Source organism: Scyliorhinus torazame, chromosome 8 (assembly GCF_047496885.1).
Source record: "Scyliorhinus torazame isolate Kashiwa2021f chromosome 8, sScyTor2.1, whole genome shotgun sequence".
NCBI classification, from domain to species: domain Eukaryota; kingdom Metazoa; phylum Chordata; class Chondrichthyes; order Carcharhiniformes; family Scyliorhinidae; genus Scyliorhinus; species Scyliorhinus torazame.
Genome location: NC_092714.1, coordinates 84,441,980 through 84,465,716, shown reverse-complemented (window position 1 = coordinate 84,465,716; position 23,737 = coordinate 84,441,980).

Sequence of the window (23,737 nt, the reverse complement as noted above, 5' to 3'; positions counted from 1 at the left end):
GCAATCGCCAGGGATTCATTTGCCAGGGTGAACAAGATCTGGGACAGTGGGCATCGCTGCCTTGTGCCTCTGGAAGTATTCAGAGCTGCTGGTGGTTGTCTGCACGCTCGCCATGGGAGAATTGTACAGTAGTTTCACCCATGAGGTGAACCTCGCCCCTAGCCCAAATCACTTGAGTACCTCAATGAGGTATTTTCATTCGACTCTGTTGATGGCATTTTCTGCGTCCAGGGAGACTTTCACCTCTGGTGTTCTCTCCCCAGATGGGGTCATTATTATATTCAGCAGTAGCCTAATGTTCCCAGTTAGCCGTCTTCCCTTGACAAAGCCCGTCTGGTCCTCTGCGATCATCTCTGGTAAGCAGATTCAGACCAGTCCATAAAAGGGTCACTTAGGAGTCTGGTAACGGAGGGGAAGAAGCTGCTTCTGAAACTGTTCGTGCGTGTTCTCAGACGTTTGTATCTCCTGCCTGATGGAAGAGGTTGGAAGTTCCGGAGTAAGCTGGGTGGGTGGGGTCTTTGATTATGCTGCCCGCTTTCCCAAGGCAGCAGGAGGTGTAGACAGAGTCAATGGATGGGAGGCGGGTTTGTGTCTTGGACTGGGCTGTGTTCACAACTCTCTGCAGTTTCTTACGGTCCTGGGCCGAGCAGTTGCCATACCAGACTGTGATGCAGCCAGATAGGATGCTTTCTATAGTGCACCTGTAAAAGTTGGTAAGAGTTAATGAGGACATGCCGAATTTCCTTAGTTTCCTGAGAAAGTATAGGTGCTGTTGTGCTTTCTTGGGCATCGATGTGGGTGAACCAGGACAGATTGTTGGTGATGTGCACATCTAGGAATTTGAAACTGTCAACCATCGCCACCTCGGCCCCATTGATGCAGACAGGGGTGTGTACAATACTTTGCTTCCTAAAGTCAATCCTGAAGCTCTTTAGTTTCCCTGACATTGAGGGAGAGTTTGTTGTTGTTACACCACACCACTAGGTTCTTTATCTCCCTCTTGTATTCTGACTCATTGTTGTTCAAGATCTGACTCACTATGTTCGTGTCATCAGCAAACTTGTGGATGGAGTTGGAGCAAAATTTTGCCACGCAGTCGTGTGCGTATATGGAGTATAGTAGGAAGCTAAGTACGCGGCCTTTTGGGGCCCTGGTATTGGGGACTATCGTAGAGGAGGTGTTGTTTATCCTTACTATTTCTGGTCTGTGGGTCAGAAAGTCGAGGATCCAGTTGCAGAGTGAGGAGCCAAGTCCTTGGTTTTGGAGCTTTGATCTGAGCTTGGCTGGGATTATGCTGTTGAAGGTGGAGCTGTAGTCAATAAATACAAGTCTGATGTAGGAGTCTTTCCTCCGAAGCAAATCACCTGCGAGGCACCCATGCCCCAGTTGGACCTCTACCCACTGCCTCTGGAGTCAGAATCCATCCCATTTCAGTAACCAAAGTGGGATCCCGTTAACCCCCTTGTTTGTGGGCTTTTCATGCAGTCTTGTCAGGATCTATCTTCCCTACCCTCGATCTTCCCTCTGCCTTCCTTTGTTTGCCTTCTATATCCACCTCCTTTACCCTCTGCCTGCCATTGACAGCCCCTGTTCTCCACCCGCCCCCATTCTTGTACAACCCTCGTTCCACATTTCCTCTCATCTTTGTCAGGCTACCACACCACATCTCAACCTCTCAGCCTCACCTAGCACTCCACCCCCGGTCGGAGTTCGTACTTTGGTTGCAGTGACTGCATGAGTCTCGCAGTCCAGTGTTGTTCAGATGGATACTGGTGTGTGCCATCAAGGGGGGTGGGGGGGGACTTCCGGGTGCGGCAATGACCAACTGAGTCGCACGTTTCGGCACCTCCCGTTGGAATGGAATTTTGGGCTCTAGATAGGAGCCCCAACGGCAATTTAAACGGCCAAAATCACTGTGCGGTAAACTAGAAGGGAATCCCCCCCGGACACATATGGAAAAAGTAGAGGATAGCGGCCGGATTGCAGAAGATCCTCTGGAGCAGCGGCAAGGAAGGGAAGCTCAAAGCAAGATGGCGTCGGAAGGTGGCCGTTTGTTATGGGGCCCGGAGCAACAAGAGTTCTGCGGCGCTGTGTGGAAGAGCTGAAGAAGGAGTTGAAGAAGGAGGTGTTGGCCCCGATTTTACAGGCGATTGATGGGCTAAAGGAGGAGCAGAGGACCCAGGAGCTGGAGCTTCGGGTCGTGAAGGCAAAGACTGCTGAAAACGAAGATGAAATACAGGGCCTGGTGGTGAAGACAGAGACGCACAAAAGGTGTGTGGAGAGGTTGGAAGCGCTGGAGAATAATTAGAGGAGGAAGAATTTAAGAGTCCTGGGTCTTCCCGAAGGTGCAGAGGGGGCGGACGTCGGGGCATATGTAAGCACGATGCTTCACTCGTTAATGGGATCGGAGGCCCCGACGGGCCCTTTGGAGGTGGAGGGAGCCTATCGAGTTTTGGCGCGAAGACCAAAGGCTGGAGAAATACCTCGAGCTATAGTGGGTGAGGTTTCTCCGCTACAACGACAGAGAGACGGTCCTCAGATGGGCGAAGAAAACGCGGAGCTGTAGGTGGGAGAACGCGGTGATCCGCGTATACCAGGATTGGAGTGCGGGGGTGGCGAGAAGGAGGGCAAGTTTCAATCGGGCTAAGGCGGTGCTTCACAAAAAGAAGGTTCAATTTGGAATGTTGCAACCGGCGAGACTGTGGGTCACACACCAAGGGAAGCACCACTACTTTGAGACGGCAGAAGAGGCATTTCATAGACATTTCATAGAATTTACAGTGCAGAAGGAGGCCATTTGGCCCATCGAGTCTGCACCAGCTCTTGGAAAGAGCACCCTACCCAAGGTCAACACCTCCACCCTATCCCCATAACCCAGTAACCCCACCCAACACTAAGGGCAATTTTGGACACTAAGGGCAATTTATCATGGCCAATCCACCTAACCGGCACATCTTTGAACTGTGGGAGGAAACCGGAGCGCCCGGAGGAAACCCACGCACACACGGGGAGGACATGCAGACTCCGCACAGACAGTGACCCAAGCCGGAATCGAACCTGGGACCCTGGAGCTGTGAAGCAACATCACTAACCACTATGCTACCGTGCTGCCCATTCCGTGCGTGGACATTCATTGTGGACGAGAAGCTGGAATAGTCTGGCGAGAGAAAGAGCTTCTGGGATAAAGTGGTGGGGTGATTATGTGGGGTGAGGAAGGGGAAGGGAAGGGGGGGGGGGGGGATGATTTTTCAATTTGTTAATTTTTCAATCCTGTAACTTTTCTCTCTTCCCCTCGTTGGGGGCGGGGGGCGGGGAGTATGAGGAACTGTGGGCGCCGGTGGGAAGGAAAGGGGAAGGAGAAGGGAAATGCGCCATTAGGGGCGGGGCCGAGTGGGAAACGCGGGCTTCGCTCCCACGCTATAGTAATTGTGGCAGGAACAGGGACGCAGGAAGGAGGGGGTCTCGCACAGTGAGGGGCCGAGGGCAAAGGGGGAAGCCGAGGTCAGCCAGAGTTCGCTGACTTCTGGGAGCAACATGGGGGGTGCAACTACGCTAGAGGGGGATCTAGCGGAGGCGGAGGTGGGGGGGGAGTTAACTGGGTTGCTGCTGCTAAGGAGAAGGGGGAGCTGTTGTGGGACAGGGTGGTCGAGACGGGGGGGGGGGTGGGGGGTGGGGGGGGGGGGGGGGCACCGTCGGTGGGATATACAGGTACGTGAGAACCGGGTGAGGAGCTGGGTTAAAAAAGGGGATGGCTAGTCGGCAAGGATGGGGGGGTAAAGAGCCCCCCAACCCGGCTGATCACGTGGAACGTGAGAGGGCTGAACTGGCCGATTAAAAGGGCACGGGTACTCGCACACCTAAAGAAATTAAAGGCAGATGTGGTTATGTTGCAGGAGACGCACCTGAAACTGATAGACCAGGTCAGACTACGTAGGGGATGGGTGGGGCAGGTGTTTCATTCGGGTTTGGATGCGAAGAACAGGGGGGTGGCTATCTTAGTGGGGAAACGGGTACTGTTTGAGGCAAAGACCATAGTGGCGGTTAGTGGGGGTAGATATGTGATGGTGAGTGGCAGATTGCAAGGGGAGGCGGTGGATCTGGTGAACGTATACGCCCCGAACTGGGATGATGCAAACTTTATGAGGCGTATGTTGGGGCGTATCCCGGACCTGGAGGTGGGAAGGTTGGTAATGGGGGTAGACTTAAACACGGTGCTTGATCCAGGGCTGGACCGGTCGAGATTCAGGACCGGGGGGAGGCCGGCAGCGGCCAGGGTGCTCAAGGACTTCATGGAGCAGTTGGGAGGAGTAGACCCCTGGAGATTTATTAGGCCTAGGAGTAAGGAGTTCTTATTTTTCTCCCATGTTCACAAGGTATATTCACGGATAGACTTTTTTGTTTTGGGAAGGGCACTGATTCCGAAGGTGACAGGGACGGAGTATACGGCCATAGCCATTTCGGACCACGCTCCACATTGGGTAGACCTGGAGGTAGGAGAGGAAAAAGAACAGCACCCACTCTGGAGAATGGATATGGGCTTATTGGCGGATGAGGGGGTATGTCTAAGGGGTGAGGGGGTATATCGAAAGGTAATTGGAGCTTAATGACAACGGAGAGGTTCAGGTGGGAGTGGTCTGGGAGGCGTTGAAGGCGGTGGTCAGAGGGGAACTGATATCCATAAGGGCACATAAAGGGAAGCAAGAGGGTAAAGAAAGGGAGCGATTGTTGAGAGAACTTCTGAGGGTGGACAGGCAATATGCAGAGGCACCGGAGGAGGGACTGTACAGGGAAAGACAAAGGTTACATGTGGAATTTGACCTGCTGACCACGGGTAAGGCAGAGGCACAGTGGAGGAGGGCACAGGGTGTGCAGTATGAGTATGGAGAGAAGGTGAGTCGGCTACTGGCCCACCAATTGAGGAAGAGGGGAGCGGCGAGGGAGATAGGTGGGGTGAGAGATGAGGAGGGAGAGATGGAACGGGGAGCGGAGAGAGTGAACGGGGTGTTCAAGGCATTCTATGAGAGGTTATATAAGGCTCAGCCCCCGGAAGGGAAGGAGGGAATGATGTGTTTCCTGGATCAGCTGGAATTCCCGAAGGTGGAGGAGCAGGAGAGGGCGGGACTGGGAGCACAGATTAGGTTGGGGGAGGTGGTAAAGGGGGTTGGGAGCATGTAGGCGGGGAAGGCCCCGGGACCGGACGGGTTCCCGGTGGAATTTTATAGGAAATATATGGACCTACTGGCCCCGCTTTTGACGAGAACCTTTAATGAGGCCAGGGAAAGGGGGAAGTTGCCCCCGACTATGTCAGAGGCGACGATATCGCTACTTTTGAAGAAGGAAAAAGACCCGCTGCAGTGTGGGTCCTACAGGCCCATTTCCCTTTTGAACGTAGATGCTAAGCTCCTGGCCAAGGTGATGGCGACGAGGATAGAGGGTTGTGTCCCGGGGGTGGTCCACGAGGATCAATCTGGGTTCGTTAAGGGGAGACAGCTGAACACGAACATACGGAGGCTGCTAGGGGTGATGATGATGCCCCCACCAGAGGGGGAGGCGGAGATAGTGGTGGCGATGGACGCCGAGAAAGCATTCGACAGAGTGGAGTGGGACTATCTGTGGGAAGTGTTGAGGAGATTTGGTTTTGGAGAAGGGTTTATTGGATGGGTACAGCTGCTATATAGGGCCCCGGTGGCAAGTGTGATCACGAATAGGCAGAGGTCTGACTACTTCCGTCTTTATAGAGGGACGAGGCAGGGGTGTCCCCTGTCTCTGTTGCTGTTTGCATTGGCAATTGAGCCGCTGGCCATGGCACTGAGGGGCTCTAGGAAGTGGAGGGGAGTACTCAGGGGAGGAGAAGAACACTGGGTATCATTGTATGCAGATGATCTATTGCTGTATGTTGCAGACCCAGTGGAGGGGATGCCTGAGATAATGTGGACACTCAGGGAGTTTGGGGAATTATCAGGGTACAAATTGAACATGGGGAAGAGTGAGTTGTTTGTGGTACATCTGGGGGAGCAGAGCAGGGGAATAGATGATTTACCGCTGAGGAGGGTAACAAGAGATTTCCGGTACTGAGGGATCCAGATAGCCAGGAACTGGGGAACCCTACATAGGCTTAATTTAACACGATTGGTGGAACAGATGCAGAAGGATTTTAAGAGATGGGACATGGTGTCCCTGTCACTGGTGGGCAGGGTGCAGGCGGTCAAAATGGTAGTCCTCCCGAGATTCCTTTTTGTGTTCCAGTGCCTCCCGGTGATGGTTACGAGAGCTTTTTTCAAAAAAATTGAGAAGAGTGTTATGAGCTTTGTGTGGGCTGGGAAGAGCCCGAGAGTGAGGAGGGGTTTTTTGCAGCGTAGCAGGGATGGGGGGGACTGGCACTGCCGAGCTTAAGTGATTATTATTGGGCTGCCAATATCTCAATGGTGTGTAAGTGGATGGGAGAAGGGGAGGGAGCGGCGTGGAAGAGACTGGAAATGGAGTCTTGTAAAGGAACCAGCCTACAAGCGTTGGCGACGGCGCCGTTGCCGTTCTCCCCGAAGAAATACACCACAAGTCCAGTGGTGGTGGCAACGCTGAAAATTTGGGGGCAGTGGAGACGGCATAAGGGAATGACGGGTGCCTCGGTGCGTCCCCGATAAGGAATAATCATAGGTTTGTCCCAGGGAGAGTAGATGGGGGATTTGGAGCATGGCAGAGAGCAGGGATTGTGCAACTGAGGGATCTGTTCCTAGACGGGACGTTTGCGAGTCTGGGAGCGCTGACGGAAAAATATGGGTTGCCCCAGGGGAATGCATTTCGGTATATGCAATTGAGAGCTTTTGTGAGGCAACAGGTGAGGGAATTTCCGCAGCTCCCGATGCAGGAGATTCAGGATAGAGTGATTTTGGAGACATGGGTGGGGGAAGGTAGGGTGTCAGATATATACAGGGAAATGAGAGACGAGGGGGAGATCATGGTGGATGAGCTGAAAGGAAAATGGGGAGAAGAGCTGGGGGAAGAGATCGAAGAGGGGCTGTGGGCAGATGCCCTACGCAGGGTAAACTCTTCATCCTCATGTGCCAGGCTTAGCCTGATACAATTCAAGGTCTTGCACAGGGCGCACATGACCGGAGCAAGGCTCATTAAATTTTTCGGGGTAGAGGATAGGTGCGGGAGATGCGCGAGAAGCCTAGCGAACCACACCCACATGTTTTGGTCATGCTCGGCACTGCATGGGTTCTGGGTGGGGGTGGCAAATGTGCTTTCGAAGGTGGTGGGGGACCGGGTCGAGCCAAGCTGGGGGTTGGCTATATTCGGGGTTGCAGAAGAGCCGGGAGTGCAGGAGGCGAGAGAGGCTGATGTTTTGGCCTTTGCGTCCCTAGTAGCCCGGCGAAGGATATTGTTAATGTGGAAGGAAGCTAAACCCCCGGGCGTGGAGGCCAGGATAAACGACATGGCAGGGTTTATAAAACTGGAACGGATAAAGTTCGCACTAAGAGGTTCGGCTCAAGGGTTCACCAGGCGGTGGCAACCGTTCATTGACTAGCTCGCAGAATGATAAAGGAACTGGGAAAGTAGCAACAGCAACCCGGGGGGGGTGGGGAGGGAGTGGAGGGCTCGGGTGGGTCCTCAGGGGAGTTTTTGTATGGATATTTTTACCTGGGTATGTATATTGGCTTGTTTGACTTTATTATTTGGGAGAGTTAATATTATGTTATGGCAGTTGCCATTTAGTTTATATATTATTTACTTATTTGTTAAAAACGGTCACTATTATTTATATTATTTTATTGTTGTAAAAGTGAAATATGTTTGTACTGTTTTGTTTGGCCGAAATAATTTGAATAAAATATTTTTTTTTTAAAGGGATATGGGGGGGGGGGGGGGGGGGGGGGGGGGTTGGTAGGAGACCCCTGTAATGCCCGACCCCAAGAATGATACTGACCTGACTCGGTGACACAGGAATGTCCATGAGTCTAGCAGCAAGGTGCTGTGCATGAAGTCCAGCTCAGCATGGAGGTGGAGGCAGGAACCAGTGTGCCCTGGCAGAATGGTGAACAGTGCATCAAGAGCAACGCAGCACTGTGGCAGAAAGGCTTTGTTCTACTCTCCTCAAAGCCTGTTGCAACTGAGGAACGCCTTGTGCAGATCCCACTTTAGAAATGGGGTTTTGAGACCAAAGTGATTTCCTGCTGGCGTGACACAAGGTTGGAAGGACCGGCGGGATGCCAGCGAGCAGCTGTTTTAATGGCCACTCATGAGATGCAAATGAATGCAAATGGTATTCACACCAACAACCAATGGGAGGAACAGTCTGCCATTAACCCGGCGTTGAGAGTGATTTAAGGTGATTTAACACCGGCGGTTTTCCAACTTCTTGGCTTCCACTAGATTCTTCACTCTGCTCACCACCAAACAAGCTGCAGGTGGAATGGGAGAACTCTGCCCGAAGGATGGAATTTTCCCATATTTTTTCAGAGTGTCAGCTTCTGGCTGAAACCCGGCGAGTAGCTCTCCAGCAGCACAGTTGAGTTCTTTGTCCAGGTTTTGAGTCTCTCTGAAAACATAATTCAGGGGCTTGGTTTACGTCGTCACTATGGTGGGGTGGGGCCGGCTCCACAGATATCGGGGTGCCCTTCTTCAGCAGAGAAAAATATACCAATCCCAGTCCCCACCACCCATAGACACGAGCCCCACCGCCAGCAATGGGGCTCATGCCCCCCAACCCCCACCCCCCCCCCCCCCCCTCCACCACCAGCATCGGGGCTCCAGCCCCCCCCCCACACCCGCACCACCACACCTGGGCTCACATCCCCCTCCCCCACTACCAGCAAGAGCGCTCTCACTCGCCTCACCCCCACCACCAGTATCGGGGCTCACATCCCCACCCCCACCACCAGCAAGAGGGCTCTCACCCGCCTCCCCACCACCACCAGTATCGGGGCTCACATCTCCCTCCCCCCCCCTCCACCACCAGCACCGGGGCTCCATCCCCCCCCACACCCCCACCACCAGCGTCAGGGCTCACATCTCCCTCCCCCCCCCCCCTCCGCCACCAGCATCGGGGCTCCAGCCCCCCCACCCCCAAACACCCCCACCACCAGCATCGGGGCTCACATCTCCCTCGCCCCCCCCCTCTGATCATCTGATTCATGTTTTTCCAAATCTAGTAAAACTTGCCAAAGTGCCATCACTTTGGTAAGGTTTGAATATTCCGTGAGATGGAATCATGTAGAGAGTTGGCTTGCTAATTATATTGAAATACATGTAAATCCATTAAAATTAGCTTCTCGCCCATTACTTCTCGCCCTATCTCGAGTGGTGTGGAATATCAAGGAACAGAGAACAAAGAATAATACAACACAGGAACATGCCCTTCGGCCCTCCAAGCCTGTACCGGTCATGATACCAACCTTTGCTAAAACCCTCAACACGTCCTTGTGCCGTATCCCTCCATGTGTTTGTCAAGCTACCTTTTGAATGCCGTTAATGTATCTAACGGGAATATATATTGGGGAACATGATCTCGGCAGCGAGAATTTCATTTTCCGATTCCCGTGTGATTTTGGGTCTGCATCAGCGTTCCCTCTTACGGTGGACATGGGTGCAAAATCACCCCCGACGTGTATGCGAGGAGTAAACGTATGCATTTTATCTTTTGCGTTGAAAGCAAACCATGTAAGAAATGTAATAAGATTGCATGCTGTCTCTGTGCTGAGAGGTGTATCATGACATAATGCTTGCAAGATGGTATTATATATATTTAGAAACATAGAAAATAGGTGCAGGAGTAGGCCATTTAGCCCTCCAAGGCTGCACCACCATTCAATATGATCATGGCGGGTTATGCAAATTCAGTATCCCACTCCTGCTTTGTCTCCATATCCCTTGATCCCTTTAGCTGCAATGTCCATTGAAGGACATCTTTTTTAAGTACCTTATTTTAAAATAAATACAACTGAAACTTAGGATGGCTCATCGGGGCCACCAGACAGTTTTTCTGGATTAAAACATTGTCTCTGCCAAGAAGACAGATTTCCTTTCTGATATTGACTGCCTGTTGTTTTGGTCAGGAGATCAATGAAACTCCATCAACACCTTCACTGGAGACATGAAAATATGTCTTGTCAAAGCTAAAGACTTTGCCCACTTAAAAAAAATACAGGTAGGAGAAGACTTCAGAGTTAATTAAATTACTAACTCCCCTTATTTGGGACCATGATTTGACACTGATCTGAGGTCACATGATACAAATGTCATTTTGGCTCCCTGCACAAAAGAAGACAGAAAATTTAAACTGCTTTTTCTTCAGAGACGGCGGCAGAATCCCATCAGAGAGAAAAGGTCCGACAGGCAATGCCATCGACCACTGCAGCCAGTTAAGCAACAAAATAACAACCTACATACAGTGCCTTGAAAGAGAAACAAAACCTCTCTCTCTCCTCTAATTTGTTCCATCTTCAAGTCTACCAGTGAAAACAACCTTCGGGCAGATCAAGGAACCATCACAAGTATTGAGAAATCTCTGCATTTTTGAGACCTTCACTACAGCTAAAGTAACAACTTAACCACACTATAGGATGGAAGTGATTGCACTAGAAAGGGTGCAGAGGAGATTCACTATGATGTTGCCTGGGCTGGAGTGTTTCATTTATCAAGAGAGGCTGGATAGTCTGGGATTGTTATACTTACAGCAGAGAAGGCTGAGGGGGGACCTGATTGAGGTTTATAAGATTATGAGGGCCATAGAAACAGTGGATAGGAAGGAACCTTTCCACTTAGCGGAGGGGTCTATAACCAGAGGCATAAATTTAAGTTAATGGGCCGAGGTTTAGAAGGGATGTTAGGAAAAACATATTTTCCCAGAGAGTGGCTGTTCTGGAACTCACTGCCTGAAAGCGTGGTAGAGGCAGGAACCCTCATAATATTTAAGAAGTATTTACATGAGCACTTATGCCCGTAACAGCCTCCCCGAACAGGCGCCGGAATGTGGCGACTAGGGACTTTTCACAGGAACTTCATTTGAAGCCTACTTGTGACAATAAGCGATTTTCATTTCATTTTCATTTCATTTCATGCCATTGCATACAAGTCTATGGGCCAAGTGCTGAAAAATCGGGTTAATGTAGATGCTTGTAGGTGCTTGATGGCCGGCGGAGACACGATTGGTTGAAGGGCATCTTTCCATGCAGTACAACCTCTATGGCTTGACTGAAATAGAGGTTGAGTTACATTCCATTTTTACAATTGCTGTTGCCCGGTGTGAGATTCTGGCAAGAACAGGGATCAGAGCTGGAGAGCCTTCTCTTCCTTGTCGATTCATGGAAAATTCCAGCCAATGTCTCTCTTTATAAATCCCAGGATCCCGTATGCTTTCTCAACCATTTTCAAAACCTTCCTGCCATCTTCAGCGTTTTGTATGCATCACCTCTCAGGTCCCCATGTTCCTGTGCCCACTTTAGAATGTCTCCTTTAATGTGTATTGCTTCCGCTTAGTCTTTCTACCAAAATGAAGCACTTCATCTAACTCTGCATTAAATTTTATCTCTCACATACATGCCCATTCCATCAGCCTGCCGTGTGCACTGGAAGTCTATAACTATCTTCCTTTTAGGTTCATAAGTTTTGTGTTGTTTGAACATTTTGTAATTGTGACCTCGATACCCAAGTCTCTGGCATTAGATATAGATCAAGAAAAGTAACAATCCAAATACCAAACCCTGGAAACCCCTGTATATACCTTCCTCCTGCCTGAGTAACTGAGATGTGTGGTCCTAAAGGGCCTTCTGGAGGCGACTCACAAGGCAGGAATATCCAAGGGGGCAGTAGAAGTCTGCGAGTTATCGGCGCTCTGCTGCCTTGTATACTGGCCCACTGACCGTGCCGACACAGGCCCATCACCCTGGGATCATGTTACACAGACCCTTGGAGGGTGGAACAGGGTCGTCGGGGTGGGGGGGGGAGGAGGGGAAAGGGGGGAAAGAGAAAGATGGGGGAAGGAGGGAATTGGGGGGAAAGGAAGGAGGGGAATTGGGGAGGAGAGGAAGAAGGGGAAGGAGAGGCAAAGGAGGGGAAGGGGGAGGGGGGGAAACTGACGGACAAAACGTCGTCCTCGGAGAAAGGGGTGAGGATGAAGGTCTCCCTGGTACTCGGGGCATACCAGACTCTTGCCACCGCCTGGCCTCCATCATTTGCGGCTCCTCTCCAGGCTCTTCTACCATCCCATCCTGCTCTGCCATGTCCTCAGACAAGGCCACATGTCCCTTCTCCTCCTCCTCCTCCAGATAGTGCCCTGCTGCTATACCAGGTTGTGGAGGACATAACAGACCACTACAAAGCGGGAGAACTTCCGGGGGGTATACTGCAGTGCACCACCAGAGCGGTCCAGGCAACAGGACCGCATTTTGAGCAGTCCGATGCCCCACTCAATGATTGCATGGGTGGCAATACGGGCCTCATCAAATCGGGTCTCCACCTCGGTCTCCGGCCTCAGCATGCCGTCATCAGCCAGGATCTCAGTGGGGACCCCTTACCCTCCAAGAGACAATCTGATATCCTGGGGTTGTCCTCGAAGATGCTGGGGATCTCCGAGTGTCCCAGGTTGTAGCTGTCATGCATGCTCTCAGAAAAGCGTGCATGCCCGTTCATGATCCAGAGGTTCCTCACGAGTTGAACATTCAGGGAGGGGAACCCCTTCATGTTAATGAAGGGCACTCCCTGATGCCCTGGTCTGCGCAAGACGACATATGAGCCATCAATTATCCTATGGACCTGGGGCATCCCGATGATGGCAGAGAATCCTGCAACCCAGACATCTTGGTTGGCTTGATCCAGCTCAAATTTAATATAGTCAGCTGCCTGGGAATACAGGCAACCATGATCTCATTGAAACACTTGTGGGCTGTAGAACAGAATAGAATAGAATAGAATAGAATTTACAGTGCAGAAGGAGGCCATTTGACCCATTGAGTCTGCACCGGCCCCTAGAAAGAGCACCCTATCCAAGCCCACACCTCCACCCCATTCCTGTAACCTAGTAACCCCACCCCACCTTTTGGACACTAAGGGCAATTTAGCATGGCCAATCCACCTAACCTGCACATCTTTAGACTGTGGGAGAAAACCGGAGCACCCGGAGGAAACCCACGCAGACACGGGGAGAACGGGCAGACTCCGCACAGACAGTGACCCAAGCCAGGAATTGAACCTGGGACCCTGGAGCTGTGAAGCAACTGTGCTAATCGCTATGCTACCGTGCTGCCCTTAGGAAGTGCCAAGTCCTTGCTCGAGCCCGGGAATGAACCGGTGGCATAAAGGTTCAGGGCTGCAGTGACCTTCACGGCCCCCAGGAATGGGTGTCCTCCTTCTGCATGGGGCGCCAAGTCCACGAGAACATGGCTCAGGTGCCACACTGTCTCTTTTTTTGAGATGGAGTTATTTATGTCACATTTGTCTGTCATCTCCTCGAAAGATCAACGACGCCTACACACCTTAGGCTGTTGCTGGCGCCCCACCCCCTCTGTGTGGATCAGGGGTGGGCATCTGAGCACGGTCTCCCCAATGTTCCCGTCTGGAGTCAAAGGACTCCTGCTGTGGCCAGGGGTGAGTGTGCACAGCGACCTTTTCCAGCACAACTGGCTCGGTGGATGGCACTCTGAGAGAAAGCGGGACACGTAAGGGTGGGGAGGCTTGGGGGATTTGAGGATCCCGAACTGATTATCAGTCTCTCTCCTTCTCCAATTCCTTACAGATACCTGAATGGCTGCTGTTACCGATCCTGCAGGGAATGCCCTTGCGATGATGCTGTCAGCCCAAGTGGCTTGACACTGGTGAAGGCAGCAGCGTTGACGCAGGATGGAGGCGGCACCACATGTGCAGGGGACCGTTGCACTCCCTGAAGATTCAGCCACCCATCAGGCCGAGGAGAGACCCATGGACCCACGAGAATCCACTTGACAGCTGTGAATTGGTACTAATTGGGATTAATGTTCTGCTCGCCATATTTGGGTGTGATGCGGAACTCGCTATCAGGAGCGGGCTGGTTAGATGGCAAACTGATTCGCACCTGGTACAGATTTCAATTTTGGCCTTTCCTGCTATTTAACCGGTGCGCCCAAATCCGCGCCAGCCGCAACACGGTGGTTAATTCTGATGTGTATCTCTCTTTTGTGCATCTATGAGGGTCCTATGAAAATAATAGTAGAAACTCTTGTCTCTATAGAAGTGAAATTGACACTCACATTTATAGGCTGCGATTCTCTGGTGCAGCGGCAGAGTGTCGATGCCGGTGCCAAAACGGGAGTACTTTACTCCGGCGCCCGTTCCGGGACCCGATTCTTGGGTCCTGGGGGGGCCAGCACGGCGCTGGAGCGGCCCACGCCACTCCAGCTGCCGGTCCCGGCGTCGACCCGGCCAACTAGCGCATGCCTTCTTCCCCGCAGGGATCCAGGAGCCGGCACGGAGGAAAGGAGGCTCCCCGACAGAGAGGCCGGCCCGCCGATCGGTGGGCCACAATCGCGGACCAGGCCACTACGGAGGCCCTCCCCGGGGTTGGACCCCCCTACAGGCCGCCCCCGGACCCTTCAACCCCGATGTCCTGCTGGCCCAGAGCATGTTAGAACGGCGCCGGCGGGACTTAGAGTCTTTTGGACGGCCACTCGGCCCATCCGGGCCGGAGAATCGCGGTGCCGCCGGAGGATCGCCACTACGGACGTTTGCGGCGATTCTCCGTGCGGCCCGGCGCCATGTGCGCTCGCCCGTTTTTTCATGAGACGGGCGAATGGAGTCCCGGCGTCGAGGCGGCTTGGCATGATTCGCGCGGCCCCCCGCCGATTCTCCCGCCCGGCGGGGATTGGAGAATCGCGCGCATAATCTTTCATAGACTGTACTGTAAATAAGTACAATCCTTCTGTTATTTTATCCTGTCTCAGCTTGATGTACCTTTATAGTGAATGTTAATATATCAGGGAGGTGCTTTTGTGCAGGTGGAAAATGAATGCAGAAAATCAGTAATAAATTGCATCTGATGATTATTCTCAGTTTTATGCTCAGTGCGTGGTAATCCCAGTGAGAGTGATTTATGCACCTGGCTAATCAGCTGTTGAAAGGGCCATCACATTGTCCAAAATGAAAATTACAAAAGTGGACTGACAGTACTGATTCTCCTCAGTATTTCAGTCAGTTCTCGTTCAAAGAGTTTTAAGTTGTAATAGAAGACAGAATTCCGTATTTTCCCATGGTTTTTGAGTTTTGTTAAGGCTGGTTAGCAAAAGATGGAGGAAGACTGTTACAACTTTGATCTTGCACAGAGCATTATTTTCCAACTCTATGGCCTGACATGAAGTTTAGCCTGGCAAAAACATCTTGATGGAATGTTCTGCCTCCCCATGGCGGTTCCACCCATGTCGACAGCATTTTGTGTGGCTTGTCTGTTCTGCCACTGGGGAACCCACTGGAGGTTGGAGGCGGGGAGTGTGAAGTTGGGAAGGGGGGGGGGGGGGTCATCTTTGGTGGGACCGGAAAACATGCCATGGGGAGGGGCTAGAAAATCCTTTCCCATGATTGAAAAATTGGGGTAAATTTTACCAGCCCTCTAGGAATGGACTGGGGAACAGGGTGGGAGGGGTTGGAGCTGTCAAATGCTGAGGGAACGTGCTGGGTGAAGTGCTGGTCACCTACCCAGCACCATGGAATTTATCAACAGGTGAAGGATGGTCTTTCCCCCAAGACGTCTGATAAACCCCTTACGTGTCCATATTACCAGTGGCAGGTGGGTCCCCCATACATGAAGAAATGCCCAGTAAATCCTGGTGACCTCCCTGTGGGCAGGGGTGGGCGATGGGAATGTCCCCTGATCAGGCACTCTGTGGCCCATGGAGGGTAGCCCATCGGAAAGGGCTGTCTTGCAAACAAAACTCTCTTTCCCTTACAACTCTTTTCCTCCTCACTGAGGACTTCTGTGGACCACCTAGTTGTCTTCATAGGCTCCTGGCCCCACAGACCATGGCTTCCATTTTTGACAGCTACAGCCCTGGCAGTGACCACCAGCTGCAGAGATTGGAGAGCAATCCACCCTTCAATTAATCACCAGCCCTTGGGGACAATCTTTTATTGGGATGGAAGCCCCGATCCTATGCAATTAAATATCAGTGTGCTGAAAAATATGCCCGGGAGCCGTCAAATGTCTGAGGTGAGGTTGCCACTGGCTTTCCACCCTCGGATCGTAGCTTCTGCTGCACCAACAAAATTCAGCCCATTGTGTACAAGACGTCCCAAAATTTCCAACATGACTTTTTAATCAGGTGGCATTCCTTGCTGGAAGTGCTAAATCAGAAAACAATCCCCCACAAACCAAATTAAACATATTTCCTAAATTAATCACATGAAAAGGCAATTAGCAGGAATGTTAAATATACTGATCAAGAAACTAACTATCTTTTCTAAGTGATTGTTACTGATTACTGGGGCTAGCTGTGAGAAGACACTAAAAATAAGTATTTATTTATAAAAACATAAAACATCTAGTATCATCAATCACTTAGTTAATGTCAAGAACTCAAATACCAATTCAAACTGTGTTACCAAGGCCCTCATTTTTAGCTATTTTCTCATCCATCACACCAAGTTGCTTTAACACTTTGAAAGATCAAAGAATGGGGTCACATTGCAATAGTGTTTTTTTGTGATCTGAAAAGAATATTGTGTACAAAGACAAATTCAGATTTTTCAATAATGCTGGTATCACACAAACTACTGGAAGAAATTACAGTAAATGACTTTATCGGATTCAAAGCCACAAATAATGGGAGAATGAATTGTGCTTTATTATTACCACTTCCATTGAAAAATGGGAATTCTGCACAAGCATTTTTCCACTTTGCAGCTGACTGTGGATTCAGGTGTGAGTGTGATATCTTTTGTGCCTAATTTCTTATTCATTGTTTATGGAGCCATTCCTAATTAAGAATTCACCTATTCCCGGGGACACACAAGAGTGTCTTGGTTATTGCAGGGGTGATCTAGGTGATTGTAGGATAGCATATAATTTCTTTCATCATTCTTTACAATTTGGAAATATATATTTCTGTGGCAACGTTTTTCAGACCATCGGTTGACTGGAATTCCAACAATGTTGCTCTCGGGTACAAACTGTTCAGTTTTCTTTGCCTATCCTCCTGATGACCTTGTTGAGACCTTGAAGTCACCATATTAGTATTCACTGGTGTGAGTTCAGTTACTGCCATTCTGCATCATGCCAGAGCCTCACAATATTCTGCTACTGCATTACAATCAAATAGATATTTAAAAAGTAGTGATGTGAACACAATTCCCAATGTGGAACTGAGTCATGCAAACAGGCAAGATTTCACTTGCAATGACTCTTACCTCCACCATCCGCCTGGAAACCGTCTCCACTGCCTGCAGATGTGACAATTGCTCCCTAATGCATTCCAGAAATCTGGGTCCTTCACCATTCTCCTTTGCTTTATTCTCACGAGCATCATCCAGTGATAACCCTTTTTCACTTGCAACTTGTGTGTTTTGGGGCCACTGCTGGAGTAGGTGAGATGTTATGAAGGAGAAGGGGCAACAAGAACTGTAGATCTGAAAGTGGTTGTGGTTCTGGAAGGGACGAGGTGGTTAATGGATGGGCCAGATTCCATTTAGTACACTTGCACATCCAACCATGATGCAGTGTCTGATGACCATTCCAGCATAAGCAGAAATTAGCAATATGTGGGTAATAGCAAATTATTGCGGACACTGGAATCTGAAACCAAAAGAGAAAATGCTGGAAAATCTCAGCAGGTCTGGCAGCATCTGTAACGAGAGAAAAGAGCTAATGTCCAGATGACCCTTTGTCAAAGCAGTCCCCAGAGAGAATAAAAGGTGTGAAAAGCCAAACAGCAGAGAAACTAAAATCCGAGGTTAAGCTGTGACAGATGTGGGGTGAAGGGGTAAGCAAAGGGGAGAAAAAGTAAGGAGAGGGGGGATAAAATAGGGGGGAAATATATATATAAAGAAAGACAAGAAAGAAAATATTAAAGAAAGTTAAAATGAAATGGAATGAAAACAAACGGGTCGAGGTGGGGTAGAGCTAATCATCTGAAGATGATTATGTGTGGGTACTGCTGGGGAAGTTCAAACTTCTATAATGCAAGGTCAGTGTACTGCCATGGAGACTCCGACTACTGTCATATAAGCTCATCTTGCTGTCTGCAGGTTCAGACTGCTGCCATTATGGCTGCAGAGAGCAGTGTTCAAAGAGGCTTACAGGGTGTCACAGCATCTGTCCTCCAGCAGATTGCCAAGATTGCTGAGGGACTGTCTCAGGGGTGTGACACTGGCTTTGTGGTGCACAAAACTGCTGCCCGCTGTTAGAATACCAGTCCTCCCAGCACGGCCACTCCGACGTTGCCCTTGCTATCGCTTTGCATGCATTCAACTGGCCCTTATTGACCTGGTGCAGACCAAAGTTGGCCCTTCTAGAGCTCGAGCTGCTCAGGGTGGTCCTGCAAAATCGTCGAGAATCTTTTGCACTAAAAGTCAGAGCCTTCCATTAGCCAGTCTGCTGCCAGTGGGGTAACACCTATGTCAGAGCACTACAACAACAATCAACATAAAACATCCCGAGGAGCTTCACAGGATCATTTTTACAACAAAATCTACTGACAGATATTGGGATCTTCTGATCACCGTCGGAATCATTGTGTCCAATGCTGATCAAACAGAAAACTCCTCACCTACCTGTATATATTACAAAGGCCAGACTTCCAATCCACAATGCAGAAGAATTCCCTCATTGCAGGAATCCTCGTAAACAGCACTGAAGAGAATCTGTGCTGAAGCCAGGAGGGTAAGGTGGCAAGGCTGGCAGGTGGACAAGGTGGCATGTGCATGAGGTAGTAGGGTGGTAAGCGGTAGCATGGCAGGATGGCAAGTGAGTAAGGTGGAAGGCGCATGAGATGACAGGATGGGCAGGTGGGTAGAGTGGTAGGGTAGCAGATGGATGAGTTAGCAGGGTGGCAAGTGGGTAGGGGGCAAATGGCTGAGGTGGGTGAATGAGTGGGTAGATTAGGAGGGGTTGAATCACAACAGGAGGGGGCTAGTGGAGCAGGGAAACCTTTGTGGGGTCCCAATGTGCATCCTGGAACATAAATCCTACGATCTGGAGACCGGAGGGTCTGGGCCATTAGGTCAGATGTCTAAACGTTTGGTCAAAGAAGTAGGTTTTAAGGAAATGTTGAAATAATTATTTCTGGAGGTAAAAAAGGCACTGGGGTAACAGTATGGGACTGGAAAGAGGACCGATGTGAAAGATGCTCTGACTACGATTATATAGGAAAAATGGAAGGAGGTGTGAGCAATTGCACCCAGCTGAATGACAGCACTGAGATATTGAAGAAGGATGCTGTAGTTAACCATGACAAGGGCTGCAGATAAGTCAGCAAACCGGGAGGAATAGTTTACCATTGTCACTGTTACATAGGATGCCATGTGTGACTTTGGTAAAAGCTGTTTCAGTATTAAGAAGGATGGTGGGGGTGGCGTCTTGTTGGACCCTGACCGGAGGGACTCAGACATGGAGTTCTGAGAAAGGGGGGGCACAGATTTTAAAGATGACAACATATTTGAAGCCTCTGGAGTGGAATAGGAGGTCGGAGAGGGGGCGATACTTTGCAAGAATGGGATTGCAACAATGTGTCCTTCTACGCGGCAACAATACTGGGGCCGGGATTCTCTGAAACGGCGGCTAAGTGTTGATACCGCCGCAAACACCGGAGCGTTTCATGCAGGCATCAATGGGCCACTTCCTGGGATTCAATGGGATTCACTTACCTGAATGGGGTCAGCAGGGCGTTGGAGTGCTCCGCGCAGCTCCGGCTGCCGATACGGGGCCCTGCACTTCCAGCCGCGTGTCTGCGCATGCCTGTGCCAGCCCCTGTGGTGGCGGTCCGCCGCAACATGGCGGACCTACAGAGCAAGCCGTCCCCCACAAAATAGGCCCCCGCCCAGATCGTGCGCGCCCGCCGATCGGTGGCCCCCGATTGGAACCCTGGCCGTCCTGGAGGATTGCCCCGGTGACGGATCCCCACCCCCAACAAGGGCGGCCGCGGCAGCCGCCAATCCGAGTGCCAGCCGGGTGGAACCATGTTAGAACCACGCCGGCGGGAATTCGGCCAGCTGCCGGCGGGGAATCACTGCGGGGGCCTCTTTCAGTGGCCCCCGACCGGCAGCGCGTTAACCGCGCTCACGCGACTGGCGGCGATTCTCCGGTCCACGGGAAAGCTTCGGACCCGAACGCGGGTCTGACGCCCCATTCTCCGCCCCTGCGCCGTGCGTGATTTCGGCTCGGAGACTCGGAGAATCCCGGCCCGTGACTTTATGATCTGCATAAGGGATTTTCCGATTTGGATCAGAATCCTAGGGATCTTGTGCAATGTATGTGCTATATATATATTGGTACAAATGTAAAATATAGCATCTAATCAAAGTGAGAAAAAGTAATTTTGTTAAACAGACATTGGGCACGATCTAATGGGAAAAGCATTAACTGTGGTACCGAGCGCGACTTGCTGAGTGCTTCCCAACAGCCGACCTGGAGTGACCACACTGATATCTGATGTCAGTTTGGGCCAATAATGATCCCTGAGGTACCCTCAATAATGAAGTTTAGAGATTAAACTGTAAAGAAGGCTTTATTAGACTAAGAACTATGTTAGAGCTGAGACAAGTGCTGACTGCTACACAGCCCATGAGGCAGCCCTTTATATATGGCTCACAGATGGGCGGAGCCAGAGACGGAGTCCCCAGGGTTCCAAGCCCGGTCTTAAAGGGGAAATTACCTTACATGATGATAAGGAATTAACCGTTCATCACATTCACCCCCTGTTTAAAAAGAGTCCGGCGGGGGTGAAGTGCCATCATAGGTCCATCCGTCTCGGTGGCCGGATCGTCCTCAACGACCTCCTCAATTCGGGCGATGGTGCGGCGGCACGGACGTCCCGGTTGAGGGCACATCCGTGAGCACAGCGGTCGGAGCTTCAGTCCGGGTCGGGGCAGGGGGACTAGGCAGGGCTGGGGGTAGCGGTGCCGGCGCCGGCGGGGTGTGTAAAGGGGGGGGTACACGGTAGGTGCTCACCAACGGGGGGTAGGGCCGGAAGGGGGTGTGTTGTAGGTCTGGGTCCTTCAGGGGAGCGGTGCGAGAAGGGGCGTCTGTGGTGGGGGATCCAGCGGGTGCCAGATCCCGGAGGGAAACCGTATCTTACCTGCCATCGGGGTACTCAACGTAGGCGTAACTGGGGTTGGCGTGGAGCAGTCGGACCTTTTCAACCAGGGTGTCCGTTTTATGGCTCCTCACGTGCCTCCGGAGAAGAACAGGTCCCGGAGCCATCAGCCAAGGTGGAAGCGAGACCCTGGAGGTAGACTTCCTGGGGAAGACAAACAATCGGTCGTGAGGTGTCTCATTCGTGGCCGTGCAGAGGAGTGACCTAATGGAGTGTAGGGCATCGGGTAGGACCTCCTGCCAGTGGGTGGTTGGGAGACTTCTCGACCGCAGGGCCAGAAGGACAGCCTTCCACACTGTCGCGTTCTCCCTCTCCACCTGCCCGTTTTCCCGCGGGTTAAATCTGGTCGTTCTGCTCGAGGCGATGCCTTTGCTGAGCAGATACTGATGCAGTTCATCGCTCATGAACGATGTACCCCGGTCGCTGTGGATATAAGCGGGGAAACCGAACAGGGTGAAGGTGCTGTGCAGTGCCTTAATCACAATGGCTGAGGGCATGTCGGGGCAGGGAATGGCGAATGGGAAACGGGAGAACTCATCGATCATGGTGAGGAAATAGGCATAACGATTGGTGGACCGGAGGGGTCCCTTGAAGTCCACGCTCAGTCGCTCAAAGGGACCCGAGGCCTTCACTAGCCGAACCTTGTCTGGCCGATAGAAGTGCGGTTTGCACTCCGCACAGACTTGGCAGGCCCTGACCATGGCCTGACCTCCTTGGTTGAGTAAGGAAGGTTGCGGCACTTGATAAAATGGACGAGCCGGGTAACCCCCGGGTGGCAGAGGTCATTGTGGATGGCTTGCAGGCGGCCCTCCTGCGCGTTGGTGCATGTGCCGCGGGACAGGGCATCTGGGGGCTCGTTGAGCACCCCTGGATGATACTTGATATCGTACGAGTAGGTGGAGAGTTCGATCCTCCACCTCAAAATTTTATCGTTTTTTATTTTGCCCCGTTGCGTGTTATCGAACATAAAGGCGACTGACCGTTGGTCGGTGACTAGGGTAAACATCCTACCGGCGAGGTAGTGTCTCCAGCGCCGCACAGCCTCCACAATGGCTTGTGCCTCCTTTTCGACTGTAGAGTGTCGAACCTTGGAGGCGGTGAGGGTTCGGGAGAAGAACGTTACTGGTCTGCCTTCCTGATTGAGGGTAGCAGCCAGGGCGATGTCTGATGCATCGCTCTCTACCTGGAAAGGGATGGTTTCGTTCACCGCGTGCATAGCAGCCTTGATGATGTCGGCCTTAATGCGGTTAAAGGCCAATTGAGCCTCAGCCGAGAGGGGAAAAATGGTGGTCTTTAGGAGTGGGCGGGCTTTATCCGCATTCTTGGGGACCCACTGGGCGTAATAGGAGAAAAGTCCCAAGCACCGTTTGAGGGCCTTGAGGCTGCGGGGGAGAGGGAGTTCCTTAAGGGGGTGCATGCGGTCGGGGTCGGGACCTAGGACCCCGTCTTCCACGACATAGCCGAGGATGGCCAGCCGGGTGGTGTGGAAAACGCATTTGCCCTCGTTATAGGTCAGGTTAAGGGCTCGGGCGGTCTGGAGGAACTTTTTGAGGTTAGCGTCATGGTCCTGCTGGTCATGGCCGCAGATGGTGAGATTGTCCAAGTACAGGTATGTAGCCCGCAAACCGTACTGGTCCACCATTTGGTCCAGCGCCCTTTGAAAGACGGAGACCCCATTTTTGACACCGAAGGGGACCCTGAGGAAGTGGAAGAGCCGGCCGGCTGCTTCGAAGGCAGTATAGGGGTGGTCTTTTGGTCGGATGGGGAGCTGGTGGTAGGTGGATTTGAGGTCGACCGTGGAAAAGACTCGGTATTGGGCGATCCGATTTACCATTTCCGCTATGCGAGAAAGGGGGTACGCATCAAGCTGCGTGAATCGGTTTATGGTCTGGCTATAATCCACGACCATCCGTTTCTTCGCCCCGGACCGGACTACCACCACTTGCGCTCTCCAAGGGCTGTTGCTAGCCTCGCTGACCCCCTCTCCCAGTAAACGCTGGACCTCTGACTTGATAAAAGCCATATCTTGGGCACTGTAGCGCCGGCTCCTGGTGGCGACTGGCTTCCAGTTGGAAGTGAGGTTCGCAAATAGCGAGGGGGGTGCGACTTTCAGTGTCGCTAGGCAGCATACCGTGAGGGGGGGCAAGGGTCCGCCGAACTTCAGTATCAGGCTTTGGTGGCTGCACTGGAAATCCAGTCCAAGCAGCAGGGGGGCACAGAGGTGAGGGAGGATATAAAATTTGAAACGGGTGTATTTGGCGCCCTGGATCGAGAGATCCGCAATACAGTACCCCTTGATTTGCACCGAGTGGGACCCAGATGCGAGGGCTATGGTTTGGGATGCGGGATGGGTGCGTAGGGACCAGCGCCGTACCGTTTCAGGGTGGATAAAGCTCTCCGTGCTTCCGGAGTCGAAGAGGCATGCAGTGTCGTGCCCGTTGACCTGGACCTGCATCATGGAGTTCTGT